This window comes from Balaenoptera physalus (assembly GCF_965194825.1).
Source record: "Balaenoptera physalus genome assembly, chromosome: Y".
Taxonomy (NCBI): Eukaryota; Metazoa; Chordata; class Mammalia; order Artiodactyla; family Balaenopteridae; genus Balaenoptera; species Balaenoptera physalus.
Window position 1 is genome coordinate 1,222,603 of NC_138904.1, and position 17,177 is coordinate 1,239,779.

Below are 17,177 nucleotides of genomic sequence, written 5' to 3' on the forward strand. Positions count from 1 at the left end.
CAGCCTCATCGTCATAGACTACACATCGTCAGCCAAGTGAGGATTGAGTGAAAGAGTTCACTTACAAAAGAGGGACACGTTGTACTTAACTTCACAATTCTGCTACACAACTTGACATGAGTTTCAAAAATTTATTTTATTGAAGTACAGTTGGTTTACAATGTAGTGTTAATTTCTGCTGTACAGCAAAGTGATTCAGTTACATATATATATGTATGGAGGAGGGATGGGAGTCTGGGGTTAGCAGATGCAAACTATTATATACAGAATGGATAAACAACAAGGTCCTACTGTAGAGCACAGGGAACTATGTTCAGTATCCTGTGATAAACCATCATGGAAAAGAATATAAAAAATTATATCTCTGCGTATGACTGAGTCACTTTGCTGTACAGCAGAGACTGGCACAGCATTGGAAATCAACTAGACTTCAATAAAAAAAATTTTTTTTTAATTTAGAAAAAAAGAATTCTCTTTTGGTAGTTGCATAAGTCATTCAAAGATTGTAACCTTATCTATTTAGATGTATCATTCCCCACTATTTCATTCTCTCTTTATTGAGATATGTTCATATTGGATGGTCTGGCCAATAAGTCAGGTATCACCAATGGAATTCTTTTCAATTAATTCAGTGATGGTTAAAATCAGAATATGTTTCATTATAGTATTTTAAATTAGCTCAGAATATAACGTTAGGGCTGAAACTCCTTAAGTGCTGTTGTTGTTAATTATATATATTTTTCTTGTGTTACAGGGTAATCGCTGCATTCAAATCCCAGAATATTTTAGTTTGCTGTCATGTCCATTTTCCTATTCACTTAACCTCTAGGGATACCTTTTATTTACAGTATTGTGTTTAAAAATGACATTCACTAAACACAAACCCCTAAACATTTTTTTTCTTTTTGATGTGGACCATCTTTTTTTTAAAGTCTTTATTGAATTTGTTACAACATTGCTTCTGTTTTATGATTCGGTTTTTTGGCCGCGAGGCATGTGGGATCTAAGCTCCCCAACCAGGGCTCGAACCCGCACACCCTGCATTGATAGACAAAGTCTTAACCACTAGACCACCAGGGAAGTCCCTAAACATTTTGAATCATATCTTTAAAGCATCAATCTGTGCGTTCTTTTTACTCTATCTCAGTGGGAAGCAGTGGATCTTGAGTTGGTCTCTTCTTCCAACCAGAACTTTCTGGTACACAGCTTCATCTTCCTTTGCTTCGTTAAGTCACGGGGTGCAGACTTGACTCAGTACATCCTTTGTTTAAATTCTTGGTATCTTTGTGGCTCTGTAGGGTTTACCTCAGAATCCGTGGGCAACCTTGGGAGTGAATTAGGAGAAAGACAGGGGTTTTGGTTATATCTTTATTTTCTGCAAATGCATATTTTATATGTAAAATTAATTCAACATTGATCATTCGTTGGTTAGGCTGTGAATAAACTGTGCAGGAAACATGCTGAACTCTGAGTTTCAGTGTAACTCACATATCTTTGGGGAAGCAGTTGAATATAAATTCAAAGACTCACAGATTTGTGCCCGTAAAGATAGATTGAAATATTTGAGGTTCGTAACTTGCCTTCCTAAATTCATACAGAGAACTTTATAATTATATCTTGAAACATGCACAATAGAAAAGGAGCATATTCTTCTCCTATATCAATCTGGAAAGAAACCAGATTTATTCTAATCAAGTATGTCACTATCCATAGAGCTAATAGGAAAGCCATCACTTCTCACCAGAGATATTAATCCACATTTAGATTCCATTTTTAATAGGTGGAATCCACAGCTTTTTTGGTGATTGTTATTTGTATCGAAAAACTGCCATTTCTGACCTAAGACCACCATTTTGATGTTTTCAAGATGAACAAAAAAGGGTGCCCCTTGTGTGTGAAATACCAAAGAATGCCTTGAATCCACCAAACTCAGAATACCAGATTTACTGCTGACAATGAATATGCCAGAGATTCTACATAATCACTGCTTGAGAAATAAATGAATAAAGCTGAAAAAATTACTTTCAACAGTACAGGGGCTGCTGGTATTTATCTACAGATCAAAGAAATAATGCATAGTTCTAGAGTAAGGAATCAGACCAGACAGTGGACACAAATACTTCAAGTGCTTTGCTTTCCTCATACAGGAAATTCAGACTCTACGTAGAGACATCTTCCTCTGAGAGGGTTGGCTGATGAAAAGTTTTTGTGTTTTCTTGTTTTTTTTCAAAGAGGGCCAAATAACCTTGCAACATTTAACGTGCCAAAGTCTTTGGCAATTTGATTATTTCCAAGACTATCATAATATTCAAATCTTCCAGCCTGAGTTTCTACAAAATATGTGAATATTTTTAATACACTCTTCAGTCTCTTTGATGGAAAAAGAGAAAATTCTTTATTTCTATTGGAGAAACAACCTTGGAGACCATTTACAGGATATGAAAGAATGCCTTCTTTGGCAACTGCTGGGAAGAATACCATGCAATCTTCAATGTGATCGTGAAGATGACAGTTAATATTGACAAAGTGTGAACTAGGAATGCATCATGGCTCCTGGTACGGTTTTTATCCAAAGAGAGGAATCCAAATGCCACAAAACAACGACAGCAGAAACAAGACGTGAGTAGGTGGGAATTTGGAAAACTATTACATTTAGAATGGATAAACAACAAGGTCCTACTGTAGAGCACAGGGAACTATATTCAATGTCCTGTGATAAACTATATGGAAAAGAATTAGAAAAGAATGTATATGTGGGTATAACTGAGTCACTTTGCTGTACAGCAGAAATTAGCACAACACTGTAAATCAGCTGTACTTCAATTAAAAAGTAAAGAAGTTGTGGTATATCTGTATTACAGTGGAATATCACTCAGCCATAAAAAAGAATGAAATAATGCCATTTGCAGCAACATGGATGGACCTAGAGATGATCATAGTAAGTGAAGTAAGCCAGACAGAAAAAGACAGATATCATATGATATTGCATATTTGTGGAACCTAAAACAAAATGATACAAATGAACTTATTTATGAAACAGAAATAGACCCACAGACATAGAAAACAAACTTATGGTTACCAAAGGTGAAGGATAAATTAGGAGTTTGGGATTAATGGCTACAAACTAATATATATAAAATAGATAAACAACAAGGACCTCTACTGTATAGCACAGGGAACTCTACTCTATTTTGTAATAACCTATAAAGGAAGAGAATCTGAATAAGAATATATATATATATTGGGTTGGGCAAAAAGTTCGTTAGAGTTTTTCCATGAGATGCTATGGAAAAACCTGAATGAACTATTTGGCCAACCCAATTTTTTTGTATATACACATACATATTGAATCACTGAATCACTTTGCTGTATACCTGAAACTAACACAACATTGTAAATCAACTATACTCCAATTTTTAAAAAGTGGGACAATAAAATCTGTACATAAATTAATGTTCTCTAATAATAGGGAATTATTTTAATGAAGAATGAATTATCTCAATCACTAGTAATCTAAAAGCACAAATTAATATCTGTTAATAACCAACTTAATATCAAATGATTGCTCTTTACTAGAACAATGCAACTATTTTAACTGCCGTATAAGCCACTCAGTTCTTCACATTTTTCTCTAATAGACGGAGCTAGGCTATTCATAAAGAAAGTGATTTCACTGAACACTTTATTCTCTGATGTTCTAACTATTCCTTTGGCAATCTTCATAAACCATAATAGAGTAGTGTAACTGCCTTAAAAGTGCCTCAATATCATGTTTCATAGGAATGCCCTTCAAAATGGTCCCATTATGATGGTCTGTAACCTTTGTATTTTATGTGTGTGATGGTTAAACCCCTGTGATTTTAAGATCTCTGCATCCAGCAGGAATGCAAATAGGGAACACACTCTATTTCCAAAGTTTTGTTTCTGTGCTTTCTTTTTAATTTTTTTCCTAAAGCTTACTTTCTTTTTTATTATTTACCATCCTAGCCATTTTAAAAAAATTTATTTTATTTATTTATTTATTTATTTATTTATTTATTTATTTATTTATTTATTTATTTATTTATTTATTTATGGCTGTGCTGGGTCTCCGTTTCTGTGTGAGGGCTTTCTCTAGTTGTGGCGAGCGGGGGCCACTCTTCATCGCGGTGCGGGGGCCTCTCACTATCTCGGCCTCTCTTGTTGCGGAGCACAGGCTCCAGACGCACAGGCTCAGTAGTTGTGGCTCACGGGCCTAGTTGCTCCGCGGCATGTGGGATCTTCCCAGACCAGGGCTTGAACCTGTGTCCCCTGCATTGGCAGGCAGATTCTCAACCACTGCGCCACCAGGGAAGCCCCCATCCTAGCCATTTTTAAGTGTACAGTTCATTGTGTTAAGTATGGTCATATTGTTGTTCAACAGATCTCTGGAACTTTTTCATCTTGCAACACTGAACCTCTGTAGCCATTCAGTACCAACTTGCCATGCTCCATCCTCCCAGCCCTTGGTGTACACTTTTCTATTTTCTGTGTCTATGATTTTAACTATTTAGATACTTCATGTGAGTGGAGTCCTACAGTGTGTGTCCTTTTGTGCCTGGCTTATTTTGTTTAGCATGATGTCCTCGAAGTTCATTCATGTTTTAGCAGGTGACAGGGTTTCCTTCGTTTTTAAGGCCACATAATTTCTTGGATAGGACACCAAAACCAAAGGCAACAAAAGGAAAAATAGACAGGTGGGACTACAGCAAAACATTAGCACATCACAAGAAACCATCAAGAATGAAAAGGCCGCCTGTGGGATGGGAGAATCATTGCAAATCATATCTCTGATAAGGGGTTATTATCAAGACTATATAAGGAACTTCTGCAGCTCGACAACAATAAAACAAATAGCTCGCTTAAAAAATGGGCCAAAGGGCTTGAATAGACATTTCACCCCAAGAGACATGCAATGGCCAATAAGCATGAGAAAAGATGCTTACTGGCACTGATCATGAGAGAAATGTAAATCAAAACCACAATGAGATATCACCTGCTATAAACAAAACAAAAACAATAACAACAAAAACGTACAGAGAAGAGCAAGTATTGGCGCAGATGCAAATTTGGAATACTTTTGCACTGTTGGTGGGAATGTAAAATGGTGCAGTTGCTATGGAAAACAGTATGGAATTTCCTCAAAAAATTAAAAACTGAATTACCGTATGACCCAGCAATCCCACTTACGAGTATATATGCAAAAGAATTCAAGCAAGATCTTGAAGATGTATTTGCACACCTGTGTTCCCTGCACCATTATTTACAATATCCAAGAGCTGGAAGCAACCCCAAAGGTCCATTGAGAGGTGAATGGATAAAGAAGAGGTGTTCTGTCAAAGCTTAATTTCTTCATAGGTTTCTTTTCAAGGTTTAGGCCCAGCTGTTTAAGTAAAGTGAATATCTTAAAAGCTGGCTGCAAAGTTTTGAACAATGACCCAGACCTCTGAGGCTTGACACAATTTTTGTAGAGTAAAAGGCAGGAACAAAAAACTGGCTCAGGCAGTGCAGAGAAAATTCAAGTGAAACCTCCAGTCTAAAAGTAAGTTAAAGAAATTAGCAAGGTAAAAAGAAAATTTATCATATACAACAAGAGTTTGATAGCGACTTTCCTCTTAACTTCCTGTGTGCACAAACTAATTCATTCAGAGAAAACTTTGTCATAGACTTTTTTATTGAAGTAGAGTTGATTTACAATGTCATGTTAATTTCTGCTGTACATAAAGTGATTCAGTTTTATTTATATATATAGACACACACACATTCTTTTTTACTATTCTTTTCCATTATGTTTTATCATAGGATATTGAATATAGTTCTCTGTGCTATACAGTAGGATCTTGTTGTTTATGCATCCTATATATAAAAGCAAAAGTTTTACTTGAGAGATACTGGTGATTATCTACCTATATGATATTTATACCTATACCTTCCTTTTATGTTAATCATCACAATCTGCTACATCTATCTATATCTATATTTTCTAGTGAAAATTAAATATTCCTTGTGAAAACAGTTTATCTCAATTTAATAGTTATGTATGCATATTTATATTTTCAATGAGTTAGTCTTTTTTTTTTTTTTTTCAAAATAGGTTACATTGCTAATCTGTAGTGTGTGCATGTGTGTGCAAGGGAATGAAATGACACGGTCTATGTGAAAATATTTTGAAACCTGTAAATCCATAAAGCGCCCTGCATCCTCTTAGATGAAGAATGTGAGGCTCACGTATGTCCAGTAAGTGTCTCATGAAAGTGATGAATAAGACCCAGGTCGTCTTTCAAGGTGTAATTTCAATCCGTTTCTAAGTAATCACGAGAAAGTTGTTCTCAGCACGTCTTTTCAGTGTTGTATTTGTATCCTGCTAGTGTACCCAGCAGGTACAACATACGGTACTTCATCTCATAACAGTGGTTAATGATGCAGTAATCACCACGGACCATGATGTCCAGGTACAGATAATAAACGCGTACATTTCAGTGTAGGAACGGAAGCAGTTCACCATGTGTCCCAACTGCGTGTGTTCCTCTTGGGAATACAAACCCCCCATTTTAACGGCTTTCATAAATTCTTACCATCACTTCATAACCATTATTAAAATGGTTATGAGTACTGAATTTAATAACAATTTGATACGGTAAAATATTCGCCTAGAAGAAGCATTTGCTTTCCATAATGCAGATAAGCTCTATAATGCTCTGAATATCCATTGTTAATTATTTTAAGTCATCTAATCAATATGAAACTTTGAACTGCTTATTTTCAATTAGAAGTAACACAAATTTACCACAATAACAGAACTAATTTCAAAATACAGCATCTAATCCAATAATGGTTACATGCGGTATCAAATTTAATATAAGTTGACAGTCAGCGAAAAGGGTTAAGATACCATTTTATTAGCATTGCACTGTGTACATCTAATGTCCCCCAATTCTGGAGGACTACCTAATTTATAGTTAATCCCATTTAACATATTCCACTGAGTAATTTAGGCTCTAAGGTGCTGTGTAAATTAGGTTTTAAAGGATAAACAGAATGGGATGATTCTGGCAGAGAACAGCTGTACTGCATCTGTCCACATGTCATAACTGTACTCACGTATGCAATCAGTATGGACTCAATTCCTAGAAATAATGGAAATCGTAATACTTCACTCCAGCAGTTTAATATGCTTGCATGATTTATTATGCTTTATTAACCAAAAGGAGATTATACTATTGTAGGCAAAAGTGTTACTATTTTAGAATTGAGAAAACTCAGGCCTCCATGCACGAGAAGCATATTTATGGATGGAGGAAAAAGTGCTCGTTCTGAGAAGAAACAGAAAGGAGTAATTTGGGGGAAGCAGCATCATTGGCTCACTAAGAAGTTTATCCCGTGGTAGGTAAAGGACAGGAACAGCGTAGTATAGGAAAAGCAAAGAGCCCGAGACGTTCATGCTTGACCTCGTGCTGCCCCCGTGACCACGAGCAAGCAGTTCACATCTTCAGTCTTTAGTTTTCTTGGCTCTTGTTGAGGTTGGGGTGTGTTCCAACAATCCCCTTTTGGCTCTAAAATCATACACCGCTATGACCACTTCCAAGTAAAGTTATACATGAACATAAACCCTTATGTTCTGTTATATAGGTAGAATACCCCAGCATTAATGGAAATGCTGACTATTCTAGGGCATCCACGACAAAAATCCCTATTCTGCTTATGTTCTAATTCTACCTGTGTCTACCTTTTCATTTTTGGTGTATTCATTGGATAGAGACAAACCATGACATAATTCTGTTTTTCAATAGCTCATGACAGATTAAACAAGGTCCAAAGGGCTGTACAATAATTAGGGCATAGCAACAACTTTAACTACTCCCTAAATTCTGAACACATAGATTATTTCATCAAACGACAGCCCTGAATCTTAAATAGACGAACATTGGGGTGCCAGTGTTACCGAACCATACTTGGGTCCACTGGGGTCCAGATGTGCAGTAAAGCCAATCTACTGACCCCGGGAAGTGGCGAAAGAAAGTACAGCGTTTATTGCAAGTGCCAAGCAAGGAGAACGGGCAGCTCATGCTCAAAGGACCTGAGCTCCCAGATGGCTTTCAGGGAAGGGTTTTTAAAGACAGTGTTGGGGAGAGGGTCCTAGGACGGCTGATCAGCTCCTGGACCTTCTTCTGATTGGTTGGTGGTGAGGCAACAGGGTGATGTTTCGGGGAATCTCAGTCATCAGCCTTCTGGTTCCAACCAGCCTGGGATCTAGTGCTTGTGGTCAGCATGTGGTCACCATCCTCCACCCGGGCGGGGGTCTTGGTTTCTGCAGAACAACTCAGAGATATGGGTCAGGTTGTTATCTCTGTCCTTTCAGGAGGAACTAGGAGAGGTGTGACTCTATAATTCTAAGTGTTAACTGCTTGGGTCTGCTCTTTGGAACGCAGGGAAGGTCTAGGATACGAAAGCCTTTTTCTACAAACAAGAAACTGGGGACACAGAGGGTGATTGTACCCGGAAGATTCCCCAAAGAGCCCTGCTCATTTTCAGTGCCCCCTTTTCTTTGATATTCCTCACATCTTAGGGGAAATGGACGGGACAAGAAAGGCAATAAAGTTTTGGATGGAGAGGTTAATCTTAAACTCGGCAGGGGAACTCAGTATTGGGGGACTTGGTTTCGCCAGGAGTCATAACCTCATAGTTCGTGATTGACGTTAGCAAGGGGAAATGGAAAGTTTAAGAATGGGAATTTTAGGACAGGAATGGAAGAAACATGAGCCGGAAGAGCTTACGTAAAAGCAGTAATGATGCCAAAAGCTCAGCCTCTGTGCCCTGGTGCTGAATCAAATCTCAGAGACAGTTGTGGGTGAAGTAGAAAAGAATAGCTTTATTGCTTTGCCAGGCAAAGGGGGACACAGTGGATGCGTGCCCTCAAAACTGTGTGTCCCAACCTGGAGGGGGGGTAGTGAGGAGTTTTGTAGCAATGGTTCAAGGGTGGGGTTGCTGATAAGAATCAGGGTGTGTGCAGGGCCTGCACTCCTTTCATCTGGTCTCAGGTAATCTCTCTCTCTCTCTCTCTTATTTTTTTAAAATATTTATTTATTTGGCTGTACCAGGACTTAGTTTCGGTGCACGGGATCTTTGTTGCGGCACGCAGGATCTTCAGTTGCGGCCTGCGGAATTTTTAGTAACAGCACGTGGGATCTAGTTCCCTGACCAGGGGTCAAACCCGGGCCCCCTGCATTGGGAGCATGGAGTCTTCGCCACTGGACCACCAGGGAAGTCCCTCAGGTAATCTCTTGATGAGCTTCTCTGGTCCCTTTAATCTGGCCTCAGGGGGTCTTCTCTGGAATGAAGAATGATGACAGCTTCCGTTTGTTGGGGGGTTTTAGTGCTGTAAAGAGCTCAAAGATGTTGTCATGGGTATCGCTCGAGGGGGAACCAGGACCTGCCCCAAGGCTGCAGTCTTGTGTCTCGACTGCTCCCCGCCTTGTCTCTGCATCCCCTTCCTTCCCTGATTGGCAACTGTTTGCATCTGCCCTTTGGGAGTCAGGGAAGGTCCAGGAGGCTGAAGTCTGTTTCCTACAAACAAGAAATGGGGGACAGAAAGGCTTCCATGCCCAGGAACCCCACAGGGTCTTGCTCAGTTTCAGTAACCCAGAGCAGTGGTGACCAGAGATAACAGACATTCTGTTATCGAGTCCGTTGCCCTGAGATCAGGAAGCCATCACTCTAAATCAGTGAAATCTGTCTAAGATAAACTTGCAGGAAGCATGCACGTCTAATGCTCATTTTCTAGAAATTGAGTACCTCCATCCCAAATCATAGAGTCCCCATCTTTATTTCTCTTGCCCTTCACTTCTGATCTACCAGCAAATCCCATTGGCTCTGTGGTTATCAGATGCCTCAAGTCTGATTCTCACTGTCTCCACCTCCACCATGCTCTCTCAGTGATGCCCCTAGATGGGTGTCCCTGTTTCCAGTTGTGTGTTACAGACTCCACTGTGTCCCCCTCAAATGCATACGTTGAAGCCCTAACCCCCAATGAGACTGTATTTGGAGATGGGGCTTTTAGGGAAGTAATGATGGTTAAATGAGGTCATAACGGCAGAGCCTTGATCCCATAGAACTCCCGTCCTATGGGAGGGGGACACACCAGAGCGCTCTCTCTCTCGCGCTCTCTCTCTCTCGCGCGCGCTCTCTCTCTCTCTCTCTCCCTCTCTCTCCCCCTCCCTCCCTCTCCCTCCCTCTCCCTCCCTCTCCCCCTCCCTCCCTCCCTCCCTCCCTCCCTCCCTCTCTCTCCCCTCCACAGGAGGACACAGCAAGAAGACAGCCGTCTACGAGCCAGGAAGAGAAATCTCACCAGCAGCCAACCCTGCTGGCTCCTGAATCCTAGACTTCCAGGCTCCAGGACCGTGAGAAAATACATTTCTGTGTTGAAGCCGCCCATTCTGTGGTCCTCTGTTACGACAGCCCTAGCAAACTAACACAGTGTCTCTCTTTGTCCACTGCTCTCATAAAAGCCAGAGTGTGTTATAAAAATATAAATGAAAATAGGTCATTCGTGCGTGTTCTGTTATATAGGTAGAATATCCCAGGATATAATATTGCAGGTCGAATATAATCTAAGTCTTCAGCACATCCTCCAAGGTTTTATATGACCCGCTTCCCAATCTTCTCTCCAACTTTACCTTCTACGCGTCTTCTGTGTTCACATAAGCATTCTCCTGTCACCGGAGTTCTTCCGCATTTGTCCCAGAGTCCCACGGCACTTTCAGTCACTTGATCACAGACACAATGGTGCCAAAACAGGTCTAATGGACTTTCCTGAGCACATCAGCAAAAACAGTCTTATCTGTATTTTTCTGTCTTTATCACTCAACTGTTTGCAGCACGGACGTGTGTACTGGGTGTTTCCTCAATCCTTATTTTAGTTCAAGATTTCAAGCAAGAAGAGACCATAACGCTGGCAGGCTTCTAGGTGCTGGGACACAGCAGTGATCAAGACAGACAAAAGCATCAACTCAAAGAGCCCATAAGGTAAAAGTAACGCTTATAGTATCAGAAAGGTAACAAGCAGATGGAGAAGAATAAATCCGCAAAGAGGATGGGCAGTGCTGGAAGGGAGACTGCAGATGGCCATGAACGTGGTCAGAATCAGTCTGCCTGTGAAGGTGACTTCTGGCAAATTTGAAGGAGGTAAGAGGGGAAGCCATGGGGATGTCTAGTGGGAAAAATTCCCAGAGGACGGGACCACAAGGGTGCAGACCCTGAGGATGAACAGTACATGGTGAATTGGAGGAGCAGGAAGGACAGTGGAATGGAGTGAGCCAGGGAGAGAGGGCAGAGAGGTGGGTGAGGAAGAGATCAGCCAGTACACTGTCTATAGGTCAGGGAAGAATGGTGGGGTTTTTTTGTTTTTGTTTTTTCTTTTCCAGTATAGTTTATTACAGTATATTGAGTAGAGTTTTCTGTGCTGTACAGTAGGACCTTGTTGTGTGTGTATCCTAGATAAACTAGTTTGCATCTGCTAATCCCACACTCTCAATTCTTCCCTCCCTCACCCCCCTCCCTCTTGGCTGATCTCTATGTCTGTGAGTCTGTTTTGTACATAAGTTCATTTGTATCTTTTTTAGATTCCACATATGAGATATCATATGGTATTTGTCTTTCTCTGTCTGACTGACTTCACTGAGTACGATCATCTCTGGGTCCACCCATGTTGCTGCCAATGGCATGATTTCATTCTTTTTCATGGCTGAGTAATATTCCACTGTGTGTATAGGTACCATATCTTCTTTATCCGTCCCTCTGTTGATGGGCACTTAGGTTGCTTCCACGTCTCAGCTGTTGTAAACAGTCTGTAACGGGGTCTCCAGAAGGACTCCCAGGGAACATGGCATGGGGTAAAAGTCAAGTCAGCTTTCAGCCAGGCACAACCGCACAGCTGGGGGCACTCGGGTGAGCCCACGACTTAAAACTAAAGCTGTGGAAGGTAGTTTTCAGGGCGGTGGGAGGGTCCTCTGTGGGTCCGGCTGTGCCACCCTGTCTCCTTGGGATTCACGGGATTCCGTTTGGATGTCTGTCCTCACCTGTGGTTCAGTTGTACAGGTTTTCCTTTAGAAACTGTGCCTGCAGATTCCAGATGTGGTGACAGGCATGCTGCTTCTCAGGCACCTGTGGAATCCGGACACCGCTGGCATCCCCCTCGGTGTGCCCCTGCCCTTCCCACGGGGCTGCCCCAGGTGTCACGACCATCGGCTGTACCCCAGTGGCCGTGTCGAGTGTGCTCATGGCTGGCGGGCAGGACCCTGGTTTACGTCACCCACCACCTGCCTCCGCTGGATGCCCGCCCAGTGGTGGGAACACATTGGTAGTGGTGCAATTCCATACTTCAATGCTTTCTTTTTTTCATTTTATCTAAGGGTCTTTTTAATAGGCAACGAGGCCAAAACAGATGATGAAAGATAAGGGGTGTGTTTTTACCCATTTTTCGTGTACAGCAGTATCATCGTGAGCATGGCCACAGGTAGGATGACAGAGGTCCCCACCCCCAGACACTGTCTCGAAAGAAAGCGTGAATGCAAACAGAATCCTCAAGGAAAGAGTTGTTCATTTGGACAGTGCCTTAAAAGCACACTTTTTTTTTACATGAAAATTACAGTTTTAAAAAAATATATTTTATACTGTAGTAGAGTTGATTTACAGTGTTGTGTTAGTTTCAGGTGTACAGCAAAGTGATTCAGTTATACATATTCATGTATCTATTCCTTTTTTTTTTTAAGATTTAATTTATTTTTGGCTGTGTTGGGTCCTTGTTGCTATGCGCGGGCTTTCTCTAGTTGCCACGAGCGGGGCTGCTCTTCACTGCAGAGCACGGGCTCTAGGCACGCGGGCTTCAGTAGTTGTGGAGCGCAGGCTCAGTAGTTGTGGCGCATGGGCTTAGGTGCTCTGCGGCATGTGGGATCTTCCCAGACCAGGGCTTGAACCCGTGTCCCCTGCATTGGCAGGCAGATTCTTATCCACTGCGCCACCAGGGAAGTCCCTCATGTATCTCTTCTTTTTCAAATTCTTTTCCCATATAGGTTGCTACAGAGTGCTGAGTAGAGTTCCCTGTGCTATATACAGTAAGACCTTGTTGTTTATCTGTTTTATATATAGTAGTGTGTATATGTCAATCCAAACTCCTAATTTATCCCTCCCTCCCCTTTCCCCTTTGGTAACCATAAGTGTGTTTTCTATGTCTGTGAGTCTATTTCTGTTTTGTACATAGATTCATTTGTATTATTTTTTAGATTCCACATATAAGAGATATCATATGATATTTGTCTTTCTCTGTCTGACTTGCTTCACTTAGTATGATCATCTCTAGGTCCATCCACGTTGCTGCAAATGGCATTATTTCATTCTTTTTTATGGCGGAGTAATATTCCATTGTATATATGTACCACATCTTCTTTATCCATTCCTCTCTCTTTGGATATTTAGGTTGCTTCCATGTCTTGGCTATTGTAAACAGCAAAAGCACACATTTTTTACGTAAAAAGAAAGAATTGCTTGTGCTTGTCTTCACCCATCTGACTCACTGGACTTAGTGCTGCTAATGCAGGAAAGGAATGAAAATGATTAGGCTCCTTTTGTTTTCAATTCAAGTTTACTGAGACGTAATTTTTTTCAGTGAAAGCAACCCTTTCAGGTGGACAGTTGGGTGCGTTTCGAGCCCTGTGCACAGTTGTGGAATCAGCACTGCCAGTGAGTTGTGTACATTTCCACATTCTCTTGTCATTCTGTTGCCAATTTTGTTCCTCCACTGCCAGCCCCTGGCAACCGTTGTTCTGCTTGCTGCTTTAATAGCCCTCTTTCTTATTAAAAACAAACTTTCCTTTTTCATTAGATTTTCCTTTTTTTCTTAACACATCACTAGCTTTCAAATATTTATGTGAATTATTTTATTATTTATTGTCCTTTTTCTAAGTAGCACACTGGGAAAAAGAACAATTTATGCAGGAAATTGCAGTTCCCTGAAGATCCGGGTAACCCCATGGAAGTGTACCCCACAAAGGCCGCTCACCCTGGCTTGTGTTAGGGTGAGACAAAGGTGAGACCCACTTCCTCAGCCACAGAAATCAATTCCCAACGTCTGGATTTCAGGTAGCTTAGCAGATGTGATGTTTGATGGGGGAGGGAACTTTGTTAGTGACGGGCCAAGTTCAGGAAGGAAGAGGTTTAGTGGAGGGACCTACAGATTAAAAAAAAAATTGTTTATTGAAGTGTATTGGCTGGTGTAATCAGCAAAAGCACACATTGAAGTGTAGCTGCTGTACAGTATTATATAAGTTACAGATATACAGTACAGTGATTCATAATTTTTATAGGTTATACTTTATGGTTATTATGAAACAGTGGCTCTGTTCCCTGTGCTGTCCAATATATCATTGTAGCTTATTTTTTACCTAGTAGTTTGTACCTCTTGCTCTGCTCCCCCTATAATGCCCCCCTCCCCTCTGGGAACCCCTCGTTTGTTCTCTAGATCTGGGAGTCAGCTTCCTTTTTGTTATATTCACTACCTTGTTGTATTTTTTAGATTCCACAGATAAGTGAGACCCTACAGTGTTCGTCTTTCTCCATCTGACTTACTTCACTTTGGAGGGAGCGACAGGTTTTGGAGCTTCCATAAAGGTGAGAGATGGCAGAATCCATTGGCCCCATCACGCTGATCAGGGAGAGGACGCCAGGGTCAGACCTCAGGGACCATCTTCATGCAGGGTCAGGGGAGGACGGGGGTCCAGAGGCAGGAGAAAGGAAGGAGCAGCTGACAGTTTTAGAACTACTACTTTCATAGGCGAGTGAAGAGGTTACTGTGGAGCTCTGGACATCCAGGGCGAGGCTGGTGGTTGGAGGAGGAGGAGCTCGGCTGTTGCAGAGGCTGGGATGGTGCAGCACAGGTGGGACTTGGAGGATGTCCTGCCTGGGGATAGGCAGGGAGGTGGGGACGCTGGAGTGAGGAGGGCAGAGGCGACTGCGGGGACCGGGTGACGCCAGGGGGGCGGTTCTGTGCCCAGAGCAGGTGGGGAGGTGGTGGGAAAGGGACCCGCACGTCCCCAGGGAAGTGAGTCAGGGTGTGCATCCAGGCGCAACGGAAAGTTCAAAACAAAGGAAGCAAGCGAGGTAGCCAACAACAGGACGCCCCTTAAATCGTGTATGATATACATTATACGGTTATTATATTGCTATATTATGTATATTATATCTAATATACATATTGTATAATATAGATTATGTACAATGAACACATCATACACAATATAGATTAATACTAGTATATGGTATATACTAGTATATATTACCATACTACAATATACCTTATACAGATAGTAATATATACTAGTATTAATATATACTACTATATGTTGTATATATATATATTACCATGTACTAGTATATAACAGTATAATATACTATTTTTTGTATATAATATATATAGTGTCTAGTATTTAAGTTTATACTATGTAATTTTTAGTACATTAAATTGTATATAGTATACTTCATATACATGTTATATTTTACATTATGATTTTACATTATACTAATTATATACTGTGTTATATATTATATACAATTACATGTCAATCATTTGTTAGAATGTATAATATATTCTGTTGTATATGTCTATACATTATATTCATATATACACATATATTAATATATACCAATATATAAGTATAAATACATATATTTATACATTGTACATACACCTATTATGTATTAAGATATACTCATATATAATGTATAATATATGCAATTATACTCATAATTTATGTGTACAGAATATACTACATACTATGCATTACAACTTAAAAATTATACCTTATGTGTTAACTGTCATACTGTAAAATGTTATACATTTTACATTCTTATATATCATATTGTATGTCTATCATATTGCCATATTTATAATAGTTATTTATATTTATTAGATACACACACATATAATACAGGGTAGTGCGGACATGAATGTTAGATACACACACATATAATACAGGGTAGTGCGGACATGAATGTTACTTTCTTCGAGGCTGCTTCCCTTCAGACTAAAGACGTTGAAGGCCACGTATCACTTTCCTTAAGACTCCTCCTCAGGACCCCACCACTGGAGACCGGCTGGATGCTGTCGTGTCACAGTGAGTTACATCCCACCTCTGCTCCACAGAGCCCACCTTCAAGGGGAGGGGGCACCAAAATCAGACAACATCACAACCTAATTTCAAACGCTCATCCGTATTAAGAAACACACCCTAAGGACAGGAGGAAATGAAAACGCGCTTGTAAGGACCCTATGATAGGAAACGGGAGATGCTCTGTGGACAGACAGTACATCACCTTCGTCATCATGTCCATCCCCGGGGGTCCGTCCACGCGGCTTTTCGTGCTTCTCGAAGCCCTTCCCTGATGACCCTGTGCCCCCCTGCGGTGCTTGGTGAGGGGGACATCCATCCTCACGGACACTGAGCCAGCCTGCAGGTCTGAAGCTCGTTCTCAGCTTTCCACACCGGCGGATAAGCTGAGCTTCCTCGTGGAAAAGAGAAGAAAAGGAAGGGACACTTCTCGGCACCAACTTCCCCCACATCCTGGATCTCCAGGTCTGCAACCTCAGCAAGTACCCTCTGAACTACCCTGACCCCCACGGGCTGAGTAATGACACATGGCCCCAGGGAGGGAGGGGCCAGTTGCTAAGTAGACCTTACATCCTGCGGGGACACAGCCCTGAAGAGTCTTGCCATCCTTACCCGGTTCCCTCTGGGTCCAGAAACAGTCGTGACAAACCTGCACATCGCTGAGCCCTGAGCGTCTGCGCTTCTGTTCATCCCAGGTCCCTTCCTGTTCTAGAATTCAGAATCTGATCATAAATCCACCATCCCTTATTTGGTCGGACCGGTAGAGCCATAATAACCCACTTACTGTTTTTCCCCTGGGGTCCATTTTTAGGTCATCCCCATCCTGTGATCTGCATCAGTGTTCTCTACAATCTCGGGTTTTCCAAGGAATGACTGGTAAGCAGCATCTTGGGAAATCCACCCCCAATAACGCCCTCCCAGGAGCAGTTACCGTGGGTCCAAAGAGCTGTTTCTCCTGGGGTCCATATTTACGTCGGGATAACACAGGCATCTCGTCCATTC

General features: G+C 41.2%; 2 long non-coding RNA genes across 5 annotated transcripts; one reads left to right on the plus strand and one right to left on the minus strand.

Annotated features, from left to right (window-relative positions):
* Positions 1–928: 928 nt before the first annotated feature.
* On the minus strand, positions 929–16,947 carry LOC309653455. Of its 4 annotated transcripts, none has more exons than XR_014259181.1 (4): positions 16,066–16,197; positions 14,638–14,887; positions 14,072–14,239; positions 929–1,324 (listed from the first exon to the last, which is right to left on the minus strand). It is a non-coding gene; the product is annotated as an uncharacterized lncRNA (long non-coding RNA). The 4 variants fall into 4 exon arrangements; XR_014259182.1 differs by lacking the exon at positions 929–1,324 and adding an exon at positions 11,992–12,177; XR_014259183.1 differs by lacking the exon at positions 929–1,324 and adding an exon at positions 16,381–16,947 and having other exon boundaries at positions 13,933–14,239; positions 16,066–16,217.
* LOC309653457 lies at positions 10,937–16,164 on the plus strand. Its single transcript, XR_014259190.1, has 4 exons — positions 10,937–11,040; positions 12,426–12,529; positions 14,585–14,679; positions 16,076–16,164. It is a non-coding gene; the product is annotated as an uncharacterized lncRNA (long non-coding RNA).
* Positions 16,948–17,177: the final 230 nt, after the last annotated feature.